The sequence below is a fragment of the Giraffa tippelskirchi genome, chromosome 5 (genome assembly GCF_054371585.1).
Source record: "Giraffa tippelskirchi isolate mGirTip1 chromosome 5, T2T-mGirTip1v1.2.pri, whole genome shotgun sequence".
In the NCBI taxonomy this organism is placed as follows: Eukaryota; Metazoa; Chordata; class Mammalia; order Artiodactyla; family Giraffidae; genus Giraffa; species Giraffa tippelskirchi.
The window spans coordinates 164,712,338-164,727,645 of record NC_137279.1 but is presented as its reverse complement, the minus strand read 5'-3'; the positions used below and the strand labels follow the sequence as shown (position 1 = coordinate 164,727,645).

General features: G+C 43.1%; 1 long non-coding RNA gene across 1 annotated transcript in view; it reads right to left on the bottom strand.

Moving 5' to 3' along the window:
* Positions 1-15,308, bottom strand: part of LOC145505063 (uncharacterized) — a 198,326-nt gene that overhangs the window by 49,524 nt on the left and 133,494 nt on the right. The window contains exon 2 of the long non-coding RNA XR_014052816.1: positions 12,755-12,939. This is a non-coding gene — a long non-coding RNA (uncharacterized LOC145505063). The remainder of the gene's footprint in view (positions 1-12,754; positions 12,940-15,308) is intronic.

The following is a 15,308-nucleotide window of genomic DNA, read 5'->3' as shown; positions in this document are numbered from 1 at the left end:
TTGTCAGAGTAAGGAAGGCTCTGAGTTTGCAAGACTCAGACCCCATTCAAATAAACACCCAATCAACAAGCAAGCATCATGTCAAAGAGGAATCAGGAGTGTGGTTGACAAAGAGAGGTCTTGGGAAAATGAGGGCTGTTTGGACTGATCCCCCGCCAGTCTTTTGAACATCTATCTCCCTCCTACCTGCCTTCTCTCTCTGTGGATATAAGCACACATATGTATGCATGTACACACACACATGACTCCAGCCATCCTCATTCCCTGTGCATGTGTACATGCTCAGTCACTAGATCATGTCCAACTCTTTGCAACCCCATGAAGTGTAGCCTGCCAGGCTCCTCTGTCCATGGAATTCTCCAGGCAAGAATACTGGAGTAGGTTGCCATTCCCTTCTCCATGGGACCTTCCCTGACTCAGGGATTGAACCCACGTCTTCTGCATCTCCTGCCTTGGCGGGCGGAACATTTACCACTGAACCACCTGGGAAGCCCTTTATTCCCTATACTTACCCCCATTACTGACCCCTACCACCAATTTTCCTGACCCTTCACATCCCCACTAATTCTTACAGCACTATGCACCTCAATACCCCAGGGAACAGTGAGGATGAAGTAGTGAGGACACCGGCTTTAAATCCTACAGACAAGGGCTATATTGTAATCCTAGAACCTGTCTGTTGTCTGTACCATATATAAAACTTGCTCAATGTCAGTTTCCTTACATGTAACCTGGAGATAAAGAAAATGAAAGGACTAAAGGATACAAAGTGTGAAAATAACCAAGAACTCAGAGTATAATCCCAGGTGATTTCCTCTCCTCTACCTCCCTTAACAAATTAAACTCAATTGCATTCAAACACACAACACCAGAGTGTCCCTTCAAGGTCACAGAGAAGCATTATGATGGGACAGACAAAGGCTCAGAGACAGATCCTGTCTCGTAGAATAGAGGTCCCCAACCCCCAAGTCATGGACCAGTACAGCCTGTTGGAACCAGGCCACCCAGCAGGAGGTAATCAGCGGGTAAATCCAAAACCATCCCACCCACTCCTCTACCCCCAGTCCGTGGAAAAATTGTCTTCCATGAAGCCAATTCCTGGTGCCAAAAAGGCTGGAGACCTCTGTCATAGAAGATAAATTAGTTTTGCAAAGAACAGAAACTCCAACTCAAAATGGCTTGAGGAAGGGGGAAAAAAAGAGTTTATTGCTTTGGCAAAACAGATAAATACTCCCAAAATCCATTCTCCCATCCTTCCCTTTAGTAATAGGACTCCCTGCCTCTGTGATCCAAAGGTTGTGACCAACTCTCCCACACATTCCAGAGACTTCTTCACCTGGCCTTCCTTGCACCTAGACAGGGCTGTATCGTGGAATGTAAATAAAGGAGGTAAGTAAGTTCTCAGGTCACTTTCTTAAAAAAGGTATTGATCTCCATATCTTTGTTTGCTCTTCTCCTGGGTTGAGAAAGGAGTCCACTGAAGCAATCACTTGGGACCTACAGATGGAAGCCACATGTGGAGAATGGCAGACCTACTCTGGCAGCCTAGACCACTTGCCTCTGGGCTGTTATGTGAAAGAGACCTTAATTTGTATATTACTTAAGCCCTGTTGCTGAGGAGTCTGTGTAATAGCAATCTGGCTGCCAACTTACTAACAACTTCAGGTGAGACTTGATTCAGCGGTTTCCAACAATGTCACGGAGGACCCACTCTCTTTCATTGTCTCTGCTCTGTTTCCAATTGTGTTTCTCTTATTCTCAGACTCTGTATGATCCCCTCCCATAACTGGCCACTACTCCCCCAACCCTAAAACAGCTCCAGGGTCTTCCCAGATACTAGCAGAAATTTCTGCAGCCAATGTGTGCTTAGTCGCTCAATCATGTCCAACTTTTTGTGATCCCATGGACTGTAGCAGCCCTCCAAGCTCCTTTTTCCATAGGGATTCTCCATAGAAGAACATCGGGGATCTTCACAACTCAGGGATAGAACCCAGGTCTCCCACATCGCAGGTAGATTCTTTACCATCTGAGCCATCAGGGAAGTCCATACAGACCTCAAATCCTCACACAACACACTGCAGAGAAGAGGGATATTTTCTTCCCTTGTCATCACGAAATGGCAGGAGGGAGGCTAAAGGACAGAAAGATAAGCCAGCAAACTTAAATGGCCTACAGTTATTCATTTTCTCCTTTGACCATCTTGCTCAACTGTTTAGCTAGAGCCATTAGCTTAGGACTTATACCAAGTACAATGGACTTTAGAATCCAGCTCTAATATTCAGACTGGGCTTCTTCAGAGACCTTGTGGGTTTCTATTGTGGGAGGCAAGCACCTATTTCAAACAATGTCCAAGACGCACAAGAGAGGAAACTAATTCCCCAAAATGAAATTAAGTGCTGAAAGGAAGTGGAAATCAATTCTGGGAAGCTAAACAATGGTAAATGTCCATTCCATCACCTATATACTGATATCATCCAAACTTGTAACTCTAGTCCAACCTCTCTCCTGTGACTCAGACAGGGCCAGGACTAGAGTGAGGCAGGAAAGGAGCCCAGGGTGAAAAATTTAAGGAAATACTAATTCTCAAGTTCAATCCTCACTTGTTGAACCCTGAGAGTGAGTGCCTCCTTAAATGTTGCTCCCTAACCCTAGCCTGGCTCCATGACCTTCAAGCCTGTGTACTGGTTATTGATCTACCAGGATATTTCTTCGGCTTCCTACCTTCAAGTATGATTAAGATAGATTCTATCACCTACCACTCCCCAACCTTGTCCTCCTACACTCCCTGTATTACTACCTCCTGCCACCTATATCTGGCTACTCAAGACAGAATCCTGGAAACACTCCTTGATGTCACCTCCCTCCAGACAACTCCAAGTCCTAACCATTCAACTTTGTACAATCAGCCCTCCACATCCACAGATGCAAAACCCATAGATACAGAAGACCAGCTGTACTCATTGTACTATACTATTTTATATAAAGGACTTGGGCATCTGCAGATTTTGGTGTCCAAGGGGCTCCTGGAACCAGTCCCCCACAGACACCAAGAGATGACTGTACATATCTCTATAATCCATCCACTTCACCAAGCCTACCATCCCTGTGTCACTAAACTCAACTACTATCATCTTTCCACTGGAAATCTGCAACAGCCCCATACCTGGTCTTCCCATTTCCAATCTTGCTTTCCTCCAATCACTTTTTCTTATCGTAACCAGAATGGTCTTTCCTAATTTGGCTTACAAAGTGACCCCCACAATCCAACCCCATCAACTTCTCCAGCCTTGGTTATTACAAACTACAGCTATACCGACTTTTCTTGGTTCCTCAATCCCTCCATGCTTCCAGGAACTTATGTGCTCTCCCTCCTCCACCCACCTCCCCCATAACTTATTCTTAGAGTATTAGCTTAAATTTTAATTCCTCCCAAGGCCTTCCTGATCCATAAACTAGGTGAGCTCCTTCTCTATGCTCCCAAAATACCTAGTTCTACATTTACTTAGAACTACTTCCTGCCAGCGAGGAGACAAGGGTTCAATCCCTGGGTTGGGAAAATCCTCTGGAGAAGGAAATGACAACCCACCTCAGGATTCTTGCCTGGAAAATTTCAAGGACAGAGCAGCTTGGTGGGCTACAGTTCACGGGGTCACAAAGAGTCAGATAGGACTCAGCGACTAGCACCAGATTCTCTTCTAGGTAGGGAAGATAAGTATAATCCAATAAAATAAATGCTATAAAGTCAAACTGGCTGAAAGGGCAGAATGAGAACAAGCAAAGGAGCCCTTACATGTGGAGGAATCAAGGATACTTCACAGAGGAAATTTCTTTTAAACAGATCTTTCTTAAAGACCCACAATCAAAAGAGAAAATTCCAAACAAGGTACATAGTGGAAAGGAAAATGTGGCATATGACAGAACGTGGCATGTTATGTGACATGTAGCAGTTCCATATCACAGGAGGGTTAAGATAGGGTGTATGAGGGGTAGAAACTGAGGGCATGAAGTGTGGCAGAGGCTCTGGGAACCCCCACCAAGGAGAGAGTTGTGTTTGAGGCTCCTACAGAGCAGAGCTGCCCGGGTTTTCCTGCAGATAGCCGCTCAGAGAGGGACACAGAAGGTTCACCATCCATCTACACATGTGCTTTCTCTGCTCCTGTTTATTTACACTCTGCGTGGCTGGAGGGAATCAAGGCATAATTCATGACCCACCCCTTCAGCACCCTGCAGAGAGAGGGGAAACGGGGGAACATCCCTGTCAAGTGCCAGATGTTTGGCAGGGCCCGAAGGGCTGCTGATGGCTTTGGAGGTGAAACAGGAAACTCTTCTGGGGCAGGAAGCCTGAAAGTGCAGAAGTTTGCTGAATGAAAGGCAAGTGGCTTCAGAAAATTAGGGACTGATGAGACGGTGTCCAGTCAGACAAATCTGGGTTCCAGCCTCAGCATGGCTCCTTCCTGGCTGTGTGGCCCCTGACAAATCACTTCCTCAACCCAAGCCTCCGTTTCTTCTGCTCATGTCCCTTCTAGAGCTCTGAGGTTCAAGGATGCCATGAGGCAGTACGTGAACTTCACTTTGTAGGTTGAAAAGGATTTTGTTACCCCAGTGCTCCTTTTCACTTTGAATGAGTAGTCCACCAGATGAGATGTCTTTGAACCAGAAGGAGTTTAAAGAAAAAAAATTTCAGAAGCCTATCCACCTGACATTAGAGTGAACAAAGACTTTTAAACACGGGACATACAGAACACTAGATTAATGGGGGGCTAGGGTTGGGGGAAGAGTCATACATTTATTTAGAAATGCTGGTGGGCTAACTTTCACTTTCACTCGGTTACTTTAGTTCCAAATTGGTAGCTAAGTAAGAGCTCATAAATTTTTGCTGAAGTTTTTTCCAGTCTCCTGTTCCACTCTGCATCCTACACCAACCATGTTGAATAAACCCCTCTGTATTCTCCTAAAATGTTCTCATCTTCTATTTTTTTGTCTTTGTTCATATTGTTCATTCATTCAACAAACACCACTGAATAGGAGCCTCTCTGGCCAGGGTTCTGAACAGTGAAAAAAAGCAAAGACATGACCCCTACTTTCATAGGCATATAGTCTAACATGAACTAGATTAACCAGATAGACACAAACTGAAGAGTGGTGCACAAAATAGAAATGTCAGAAGCTGTACATGCTACTCTGGGGCAGAATATTGCTTATGAGAGCCATAGAAGAAGAAATTGATTTAGTTATGGAGGACAGGGAAGGCTTCTTGGACTCAGTAATGCCTTTATGCCCTTCCTTTTAAGGACAAAATTTCATTCAGCTTTTCAAGGCAGCTCAGATATCTCTGTGAAGTCATCTGCATCCCACCAAGCAAGACGTTCTTTCCTTTGGGATCTGTAGGGTTTTTGTTAAGGACGCTATCAGAGCTCTGGGGGCACTATGTCAGTATCTTGTGCATGCGTACATGCTCAGTTGTGTCTGATTCTTTGCAACCCTATGGACTGCCAGACTCCTCTGTCCATGGGATTTCCCAGGCAAGAATACTGGAACGGGTTGCCATTTCCTCCTCCAGAGGATCTTCCTGACCCAGGGATCGAACCCGCATCTCTTACATCTCCTGCAATAACAATCAGATTCTTTACTAGTCACTGTACCCCCATTCTAGTTTGTCTCCTCACAGACTGATAGCACAAGGCCTGTTCTGTTCAGATGCTAAGTCGTGTCTGACTGTGACCCCATGGGCTACAGCAGATCAGGGCTTTCCTGTCCTCCCAGGGTTTGCTCAAACTCATGTCCATTGAGTCAGTGATGCTATCAACCTTCTTATCCTCTGTCATGCCCTTCTCCTCTTGCCCTCAATCTTTCCCAGCATCACGGTCTTTTACAGTGAGCCAGCATTTTGCCTCAGGTGACCAAAGTATTGGAGCTTCAGTTTCAGTATCAGTCCTTCCAATGAATATTTAGGGTTGATTTTCTTTAGGATTGATGGATTTGATCTCCTTGTTGTCCAAGGGACTCTCAAGAGTCTTCTCCAACACCAAGTTCAAAAGCATCAATTCTTTGGGACTCAGCTTTCTTTATAGTCCAACTCTCATATCTGTACCTGACTACTGGAAAAACCATAGCTTTGACTATACAAACCTTTGTCAGCAAAGTGATGTCTCTGTGTTTTTAATATGCTGTCTAGGCTTGTCCTAGTTTTTCTTCCACAGAGCAAATGTCTTTTAATTTCATGGCTGCAGTCACCATCCACAGTGGTTGTAGAGCCCAAGAAAGTGAAATCTGCCACTGTTTCCACTTTTTCACCATCTATTTGCCATGAAGTAATGGGATCAGATGCCATGATCTTATTTGTTTTTAATGTTAAGATTTAAGCCAGCTTTTTCACTCTCCTCTTTCACTTTCATCAAGAGGCTCCTAGTTCCTCTTCACTTTCTGCCATTAAAGTATCATCTGCGTAGCAGAGGTTGTTGATATTTCTCCCAGTGATCTTGATTCCAGCTTGTAATTCATCCAGCCTGGCATTTTGCATGATGTACTCTGCATATAAGTTAAATAAACAGGGTGACAATATACAGTCTTGTCATGCTCCCTTCCCAATTTGGAACCAATCCATTGTTCCATGGTTGGTTCTAACTGTTGTTTCTCAGGAGACAGGTAAGGGGGTCTGGTATTCCCATCTCTTTAAGAATTTTCCAGTTTGTTGTGATTCACACAGTCAAAGGGTTCAGTGTAATCAATGAAGCAGAAGTAATGTAGGCCTACATTACCCATTTCTGCAGCACCAATGCTGTGCCAGATACAAATGACATGAAACTGGAGTTAGTTGAAAATATAGATTGGCTGCAAATTCAAGGTATTTTTTTAAGAGAGTAACTCATTTCACAATTAGCAATCTAAATAATGTTCTGATTCAGGCTAGTTTTTCTTAATAAAACAAATTATTTTCTAATAAGTTTCCCTGGATATATTATATAATTAGTAAAAATAAGCCATGTATGAAAATTCTAGACCTGCCATTCAAGTAACGGATCATAAAATTCCTTCACTGGATTTTAAAGACATTCATCTGTAATTTCTCCATAAGCCCAAAGTCTGGCTGTCCAAGCGACTGAAGTAGTGGGGTTTCTTATTTCAAATATGAATTTTTATGATGTGGTCTACCTATGTGGGCAGGAGCACTTAGGAAAAGGCAGGTGGGTTTCTGGGCTTTGAAACAGAAATAAAAAGAAGTTGGTGAAAGTCCGTTTCTCAGAAGTAAACACGTCTGTCACCTTTCCTCCTTACATGGTAGACTTGTTACAAAACGGGGCCCAGAATTATTTGGTTTCCTATCCCTGGGCAAGAAAGTGCCTTATATTTGGCCCACTCAGTTACCTCCACCTAGAAAGTCTTTGCTCCCATCAAAACCCTAAATACCCTTCAACCCCTATCTCAAACATAACCTTGTTTATTTTACAAATGGTTAGATGATTGGAATTTGCCCAAGGTCACAAAACGCACTAGTAGCCAACTAAGAGAACAGGCCTCTAGCTATCCTGGCCTGTAGTCCTTTCTCCACACCAGGGTTGCCCAAAGAGCATGGGGTCCCGGGTATTTGGGAAACTGTATCTATCTCCCTCTCCCCCTTTCTAGAGAAGTCTTAATCCCTATGAACACACACACACACACACACACACACACACACACACACACACACACACACACAAGCTATAGTAAATCCTGTAGCTTAGCTGCAATTTAGAAACCATTACTTTTACTTTATTTAATGCAGCATTTTCCAACTCATTTGAACCCTTTTCCCCACCACATCCATTAACATCCCCAAGAATTATTTTTCCAGAAAACACAATTTGGCAAACACTGTTCAGTGTCATGATTACTCTCCACTCATTTTCTCCCCATCTTTTTTGATGAAGGAGTCAAAGACTGTTATCATATAAGTGAGATGTTAAGCTATTTGGATAATCACCTGTCTTCATGCTATGAGAGAACTATTTTACATTTAAATAGGAGTCAAATCCAAAACCAAAAGGGAAAGGAATGAAAAGGCAATTTATGAAGGTAAAGGCAAATTGTCATTTAATACATGGGAAGGTGCTGTGTCTCACTAAGTATTCAAAGCAACACAAAGTGAAAAAGTAAAGGATGGTTTTTATAAACAAAATCTCTGTTCCCCCTTCTCTTTCTCTAGAGCAAAAGACAAATACTTTTCACTTTCTCAGGCACAGAAATTTGCCTATTCTTTTCTTGCTTAAGTTCCTAATAATACCTTTATTCTTAAATAGTTATTCTCAGTGTTACTACCAACTCCTGTTTAGATATGATCTTTGGAACAACCTAAGAATATCTGTCACCCACAAACTCATCAACAGCAATACTGTAGATAAGATTTTTACATCTTTATTTTGTCCATATATTTTTATGTCCTTGAGATCATTCTATATAAATATTTCATACTCTGCTTTTCTACTTAGCAGGAATTTAAAAGTATGTTCCCATGGTTTTAAATTTTTAGACACTTTAACAATCACATACTAGTCTATTATAAAGATCCACCATAATTTATTTACCAACCCTCTTTTTACTGAGCATTTAGATTGTTTCCAACTCTCGATTATTATGAATAGTGCAGTAAAACTTTGGATTCTTTCCTTCAGCTAAAATCCTAGATAAAGAATTTCTGGGCCAAAAACCATGAACTCATATTTAATATTGGTATATTGTTATCCAGATCCTTCATGTATCTGAAGACAGTGATCTAACTCCTAAGTTTTTTCTCTGAGTTAAACACTCTCAGGTCCTTCCATCACTCTTTATCCAGTTCAGTTTCCAGTGCTGCCACCATTCTTGTCCTTTTTCTCTAGATCAAAGCCCACACTTTAAAGCTGGTTTCAAGGCTCATCCACTCTGACCCTCTTCATCCGCTGCATCTCATCTCATTTCCCCGGCACCCTTCCCTCCAATCAACCATGGCTCCCTTTGTACGCCCTACTCTTTCTTTCTGCCATCATTTATTTATTTTATTCCTTCAGTCCAGATGCCTTTCACACTCCTGATGCCTGGGAAACTCAAGTTCCTCTTTCAAGACAGGACTCATGTACTACTTCTCTGAAGCCTTCTTGGTTCCCTTTTCCCTGCCCTGGGGAGAACTAGTGGCTCTGTCCATCCTTCTGCTATGCTACCCAGAACAGTAGCAGTTAGAGTCCCACCACAAAACAGATGACTCCCTCGATTTTAGGTAATTCAATTAGGAATTAATAAAGGAATTACTTAGGAAGATGTGGGCAGGATGTGGAGAAAGTATAAGGACTAACACATACCCAAGGGTCAACAGGTTTTAACATTCCTTCACCTGAAGTAGTGAGGACAAGGGGAGGTTACCACATCTTGCAGGAAAGGGTCATGTCAAGAATATCTGTGACTTCCATCAAAGCACAAATCAGTCCAAAGTAGCCCCAAAGAGAGAGACGTAGGAGAATAAATCCCTTGCTTGACTCCACTCCCCTCTTTCCTTTCCATCTCTTGCCTGGGCTTCCATTAGCAAAAATTAACTAGACTGAGAGAGCTAGGAAACCACTAATATAGCCCCTGATATAGGTCAGCCTCTTGGGACAAAGAGCACGGTGGAGAAGGATGGAGAATAGATCTGAGAGGCAAAGGAAACAGCCCCATGTCACCATATGAAAGTTCATTATCCGTTATCACAGTTCACTGTCAGAAGATATGCTTCCATCTTTAGACTAACTCAACTCCAAACCATCTCCTACCCTGTTGTAGGGCCAACATGCTCCCCTACTCAGCACTCACCAGTACTCCACTGCGCCCCCGTCCCATTGCTTGCAGAGCCAACTATAAATGCATCAGCATGACTAATTTCCCTGGTGACAGGGCTCTGGCCTTTCTCACTTCCTCAGGGCCACCTCCCCCTTCCTCCTACTTCACAATCCACCACGTGGATTGTGAATATGTCACTTACCAAATACAGCATCCTTTCTAATGAGTCTGTCCTCTGGCTCTGAACACACTTCCCCCCCTGTAAATCGCCTCCTCACTTTTTAACACAAACTCTGGGGCTATTTACCCGGTGAAACTCCCTGCCTCCCCAGCACACTCTGGGAGTCTCCAAAGACTCCTTGAACAGTTTATATTTTATAGCACTTTATATTATAGATGTTTACCACCATGTCTCCCCAAATAAACTACCACTTCCCTTAAGGCAGGGACTGTGTCCCACTTCATCTATTTTCCTGGTACCTAACAGAGTCTCTGGCACACTCTAGACATTCAATATTAAATGAATGAATGAATCATTGCATCAAATAAAGATACTTGCAGTTAATGTAGATTTCTCATTTGGTGGGGGTATTTGGTGTTTTGTTTTGTTTGTTTGTTTTTAATGTATGCTTGCTGTTTATGCACTTCTGGGGCTGCCCTGGTGGCTCAGATGGTAAAGAATCTGCCTGCAATACAGGAAACCCAGCTTTGGTCTCTGGGTTGGGAAGATCCCCTGGAGAAGAGCATGACAACCCACTCCAGCATTCTAGCCTGGCGAATCCCATGGACAGAGAGGAGCCTGGTGGGCTATAGTCCATAGCATCGCAGAGAGTCAGACACAACTAAAGCAACTTAGCTCAGCACAACACACACAGGGTGTGTGTGCAACAGAAGCGAATGTCCTGGACATCTCTTATCATCAGCTGGCACTGGCTTCCCTTGGCAGAAGCTCTGTGTAAAGGTAGGCATCCTTTCAAGGGCAAGTAGGAGACAATCCATATAAGGCCTATCTACTATACATCCATTTGACAGATGGACTCTGTTAACAGGTAACTTGCCAACAAGCCCTTAGGAGTTCTTGTGTCTGCTTCCTAAATCCATTTTGGAGCAGAAATCCATTTTATTAGCTGAAGACAGAATAGACCACTTCCAAATATTTGGAAAAGCTTAATCTTGCAAATTAGCTAGCTGTCCTCTGGCCACATGGTGGCCACTTGTGTGGGAGGAAAGCATACCCATCTCAGGACAGACCTTTCTCTGTTTCTTGAGAAAACACAATAAAACACCCTTCTCCTTTCATCCACATCTGGCGGCTGCAAAAACAGTGACCCGTGGAATTCACATTTTCATACTTGACTATGGTAGGCCAGTGTGCAGAGGTTATTCTTGCTGTGTTTATGAAAGAGCGAAGCCTGTCAGGATAAGAAGGCTTCTGATGGAGTGCTTATTGAGAAAACACACAGAGATTTCTGTTTCCCCAAATTAGAGAAGGAGCTTATGATAAGAATCCTTTTCATTGATTTTTTCCTCCTCAACGGCTTTCTCGCTGTCCTGCTGTATAATTACAAGCCCCGAGGTCTAGCCTCATGAAGGAAGTTGGAGATAAAGTTCCTCAATGTAGAGTAGTAGTTCAGGGGGTCTTAACTCTCAAAATTGCACAAAACTTCAAAGAAACCATATTGTAGCCGTAATAGTGTCACCATGCTAAGTGAATTGCTGTCACCACGTTGGCTGGCATTTTATCCATCTATCTTGTTCATGTTACAAACTGCATGCTGACGGTCTGATTATCTTCCATGGGTAAGTGGGAATGCCATTTTGCCATTTGGGAGAAGAGAAACACACCTTCTCTGTGTACCAGAATGGAGGCAAATAAATCAGACCATGAATAGTGGCCACTAATACAAATAGAGCTTAGCAAAAAAGAAAAAAAGAAAAAAATATATATATATGTATATATATGAGGACAAAGAATTTAGAGATCAAGGGCAGTACTGGTTCAATATTCAAGTGGGCATGGGGTGTTTAGGGCAATTTCTAAGCTCACTAGCAGGCAGCTTGATCAGTTTTACCTGCTGCCATGTTTACAGGCCTGAATCTGCTGAGAGCGTTTGAGGGGACAATCAAAGTGGACATTGATGAGATATTATATTCAGCAGTACTTTTTGCCCTGGTTAATATAAAATTGGGGGAAATTAATTTGCAGAGTTATTGACTAGTTCCTTCAACAAACTCTAATTTCTAACCGGCACTGTCCAGGACCCTGAATTTGCAAAGGATGGAAATCATTCTCTGTGCACTTGAAAGACTTGTGGATGGAGGAGAACTATTGGTCTCCTGATCTCCAGGCTGACACTCTGTTATCTACTCCTCCCTAGAGCTGGAGGTTTCTAAACCAGAAAACAGGCCAGATTAAACACTGTAATGGCTCCTTTTTATAAAGAGAAGGTAAGTCTCAGCATTTTAGCATGGCACATGGACCCTTCCTCCCTCTCCAGCCTGGTCACCATAACTCCATCCCAATCCACACCAAATCTCTGCCTCCAGGCCTTTGCTCAGGACTTCCCTATGCCCACACTGGCATTTCTCCTTCTAAACCTGGCCAGCTCCTTCTTGGCCTTCAGCTCTTCACTGAGATATCAGGGTCTCTAAGAAACCATCTCCTATCCCAACACCAGATCAGTGATCCTCCTCATATTCTGCCCTTAGAGCTCACATGCATCTCTGTCCCTGTAAGCATCATATACTGCTCGCTCTAACTGCCTGCTAGGTTTGCTTGACTCATTAGATTGAAAACTTCTTGAGAATGTACTTTTATCCTTTTCCCCTTCATTTTCCCATACACAGTACAAGAAATAGAACTTAGAGTCAAAGCTCAAAATAACTACTTACTAGCTGCCTACTACATTTCACACCCTAGGCCAGGCATTTTCATAAATGTCTCATCTAACTTTACAAAAATCATAAGAAAATCACATTATGATCTCACCTTATAGATGGGAAACTATGACTCAGAGAGGGTGAGACAGCTGCTCGAAATCACACAGCCCTGAAATGGTGGGTGGCATCAGGGTAAAAGAGTCTTCTCTCTCTTCCTCTGCCTAGCAACGACCTGCGAGGATCTTCTTGTTGCATCCGGGCTATTTGCACTCAGCTAGAACCCTTATATCCAACCTAGGTGGGGAGGAAAGAAGGTAACACATTGTTAAAAAAAATAATAAAGGTATTTTTTTCTCTCTTCAAGGGGATAATCAAGGCCATTGTTATGTTTTACCCCTAAAGACAAAAAGATGTAGCTTTCTTTACCTTGTTGCTAGGGATTTGGGATCTAGTCAAAGGAACCGTTAATCTCTTTTGAATGGGCTACTGAACATACTTTTTTGCTGTTCAGTCACCAAGTCATGTCAGACCCTTGGTGACCCTGTGGGCTGCAGCACGCCAGGCTTCCCTGTCCTTCAGTGTCCCCTGGAGTTTGCTCTAATTCAAGTCCATTGAGTTGGTGCTGCTGTCAAACCAGCTCATCCTCTGTCTTCCCCTTCTCTTCCCACCCTCAATCTTTGCCAACATCAGGATCTTTTCCAATGAGTTGGCTCTTCACATCAGGTGGCCAAACATTGGAGCTTTAGCTTCAGCATTATATTAATGGCAGAAAATATGCAGAGTGAAGGCCTCTGTGTGTGCAGTTTCCTAGAAATGTGGGAATCAATCTCCAGGAAGAAGACTGGGGAAGGGACCCTGAGCGAGGCTCTGTGTCCCAGCTTCTGGATCCCACTCCTGAGGACAACGGAGAATGAGTGAAACAGCATTGGCCCAGAGTACAGTGTCCAGTCCCCAGGCCAGGAATCCCTTACCAGGCAGTCTCAGTAGATCAGAGGCCTGCAAACTTTTTCCTACTGTATTCTTAAAACAATTTTGTAAAAGCTTTGTATCCCCTCGCACGTTTTAAGTTGACATCTGAAATTTTTCATCAGAACTTTAAACAACATGTTGTAAATATTGAGATTTTAAAATAAAACTGTTACATTACACTTTTTGCATGTACCCAATTTAGTCTAAATACCATAGTGACTTAAAACTCACCACAATCCATTTGAAAAATGTATAAACATGCTCTCCTTTAACAGTTGGAAATTTTACATTGCTCTTTTCTTCTTTTTGAAGAACTCAGACTCCTGTTTGCTTCTGTTTCACTTCTCCCACAGAATTTTATCCCAGTGTATTAGATTTTCATGCTAAAACTCAGTCTCCTATTGGCCATCTGGTACTTGTGTCAAGTGTGTGTGTGTGTGTGTGTGTGTGTGTAAATTTTTTAGTTTAGTTTCCTGAAACCATAAAGCAATAGGTGTTTAAAAGGGAGTGGAATATAGCACAGGAAACTCACTCTGTGCTCTGTGATGACCTAGAGGGCTGGGATCGGGGAGGGGCTGGAGAGAAGCTCAAGACAGAGGAGATACATGTATACTTACAGCTGGTTCACATTGTTGTACAGCAGAAACTACACAACATTGTAAAGCAATTAACCTCCAATGAAAATGAATTTTTAAAAAATAAAGTAAAACAACATAAAGGTGTGGGGAAGGGAGATTATGAAAGGGGAGGTAAGAGGGGAAAATCTTTAGCAACAGGAAAGCAGTTGTGATCAATGATGAGAAAGAATGAATATGAAAATTGCAGAGTTAGACATTGATTCCTCTAGAACTATCTATGCCTGCACATTTCTTGAAAAGTCTGCAGGCACCTCCAAGGGGGTATTAACCTCAGTTTGAAGACCGCCAGCCTGAGGTCTGAGTTAAGGCTATGCCTTCCTGAACCTGGACCCTTTACCACCAGTTCTCGAGATGTGTGATGGTCATGGGGGGAATGTTATCTGTGTCCACTTGTGCCTCAAGTTCAAACCTTAAATCACTTAGCAATCCCAAGAGGCTATTCAGAGACTTCTGCAATATCTCAGAACACCCATTAGCCCTCAGGGAACCAAAGCATACCCAATGGGGAAGAGGACTCCTGCCTGCGCCTCAGGGTTAGACTGGAGCCCATGAGCTCACTATGATCTGGGAAGGGGACTATGGTCACCACCGTAATTCCCACAAGCTCTTATCTCCAGAGCCTGTTCTCCACCTGCCATGCCCCCAGCTACTCGAAGTCCTTTCCTTACCACGCCATCCATGCTATGCGTTCAATTGGATGCATTCGTCCCTTTGACTGGAAATTTTGCTTGAGTATCACCCCCTTCTGACACTTATCTGGCAAGGTTAATTACCACAGCCTCTGCAATTAGGTAGAGTCTATTATAAAACTTAGCACATTGTACTACATGTGTGTGAATGACTGTGTGTTGCCTTCTTTGGATGCATGCATCACATCTAACACCTGGTGTCCTAGCTCAATGATTGGCAAATAACTACACTCACAAAAGGACATTCAAAGGAAGTGTTTTTCAGACTCACAGATTTAGAGAACAAATTTATGGTTACCAGGGGGAAGGGGAGGGATAGACTGGGAGTTTGGGACTGACGTGTACACATTCTGTATTTAAAATAGAT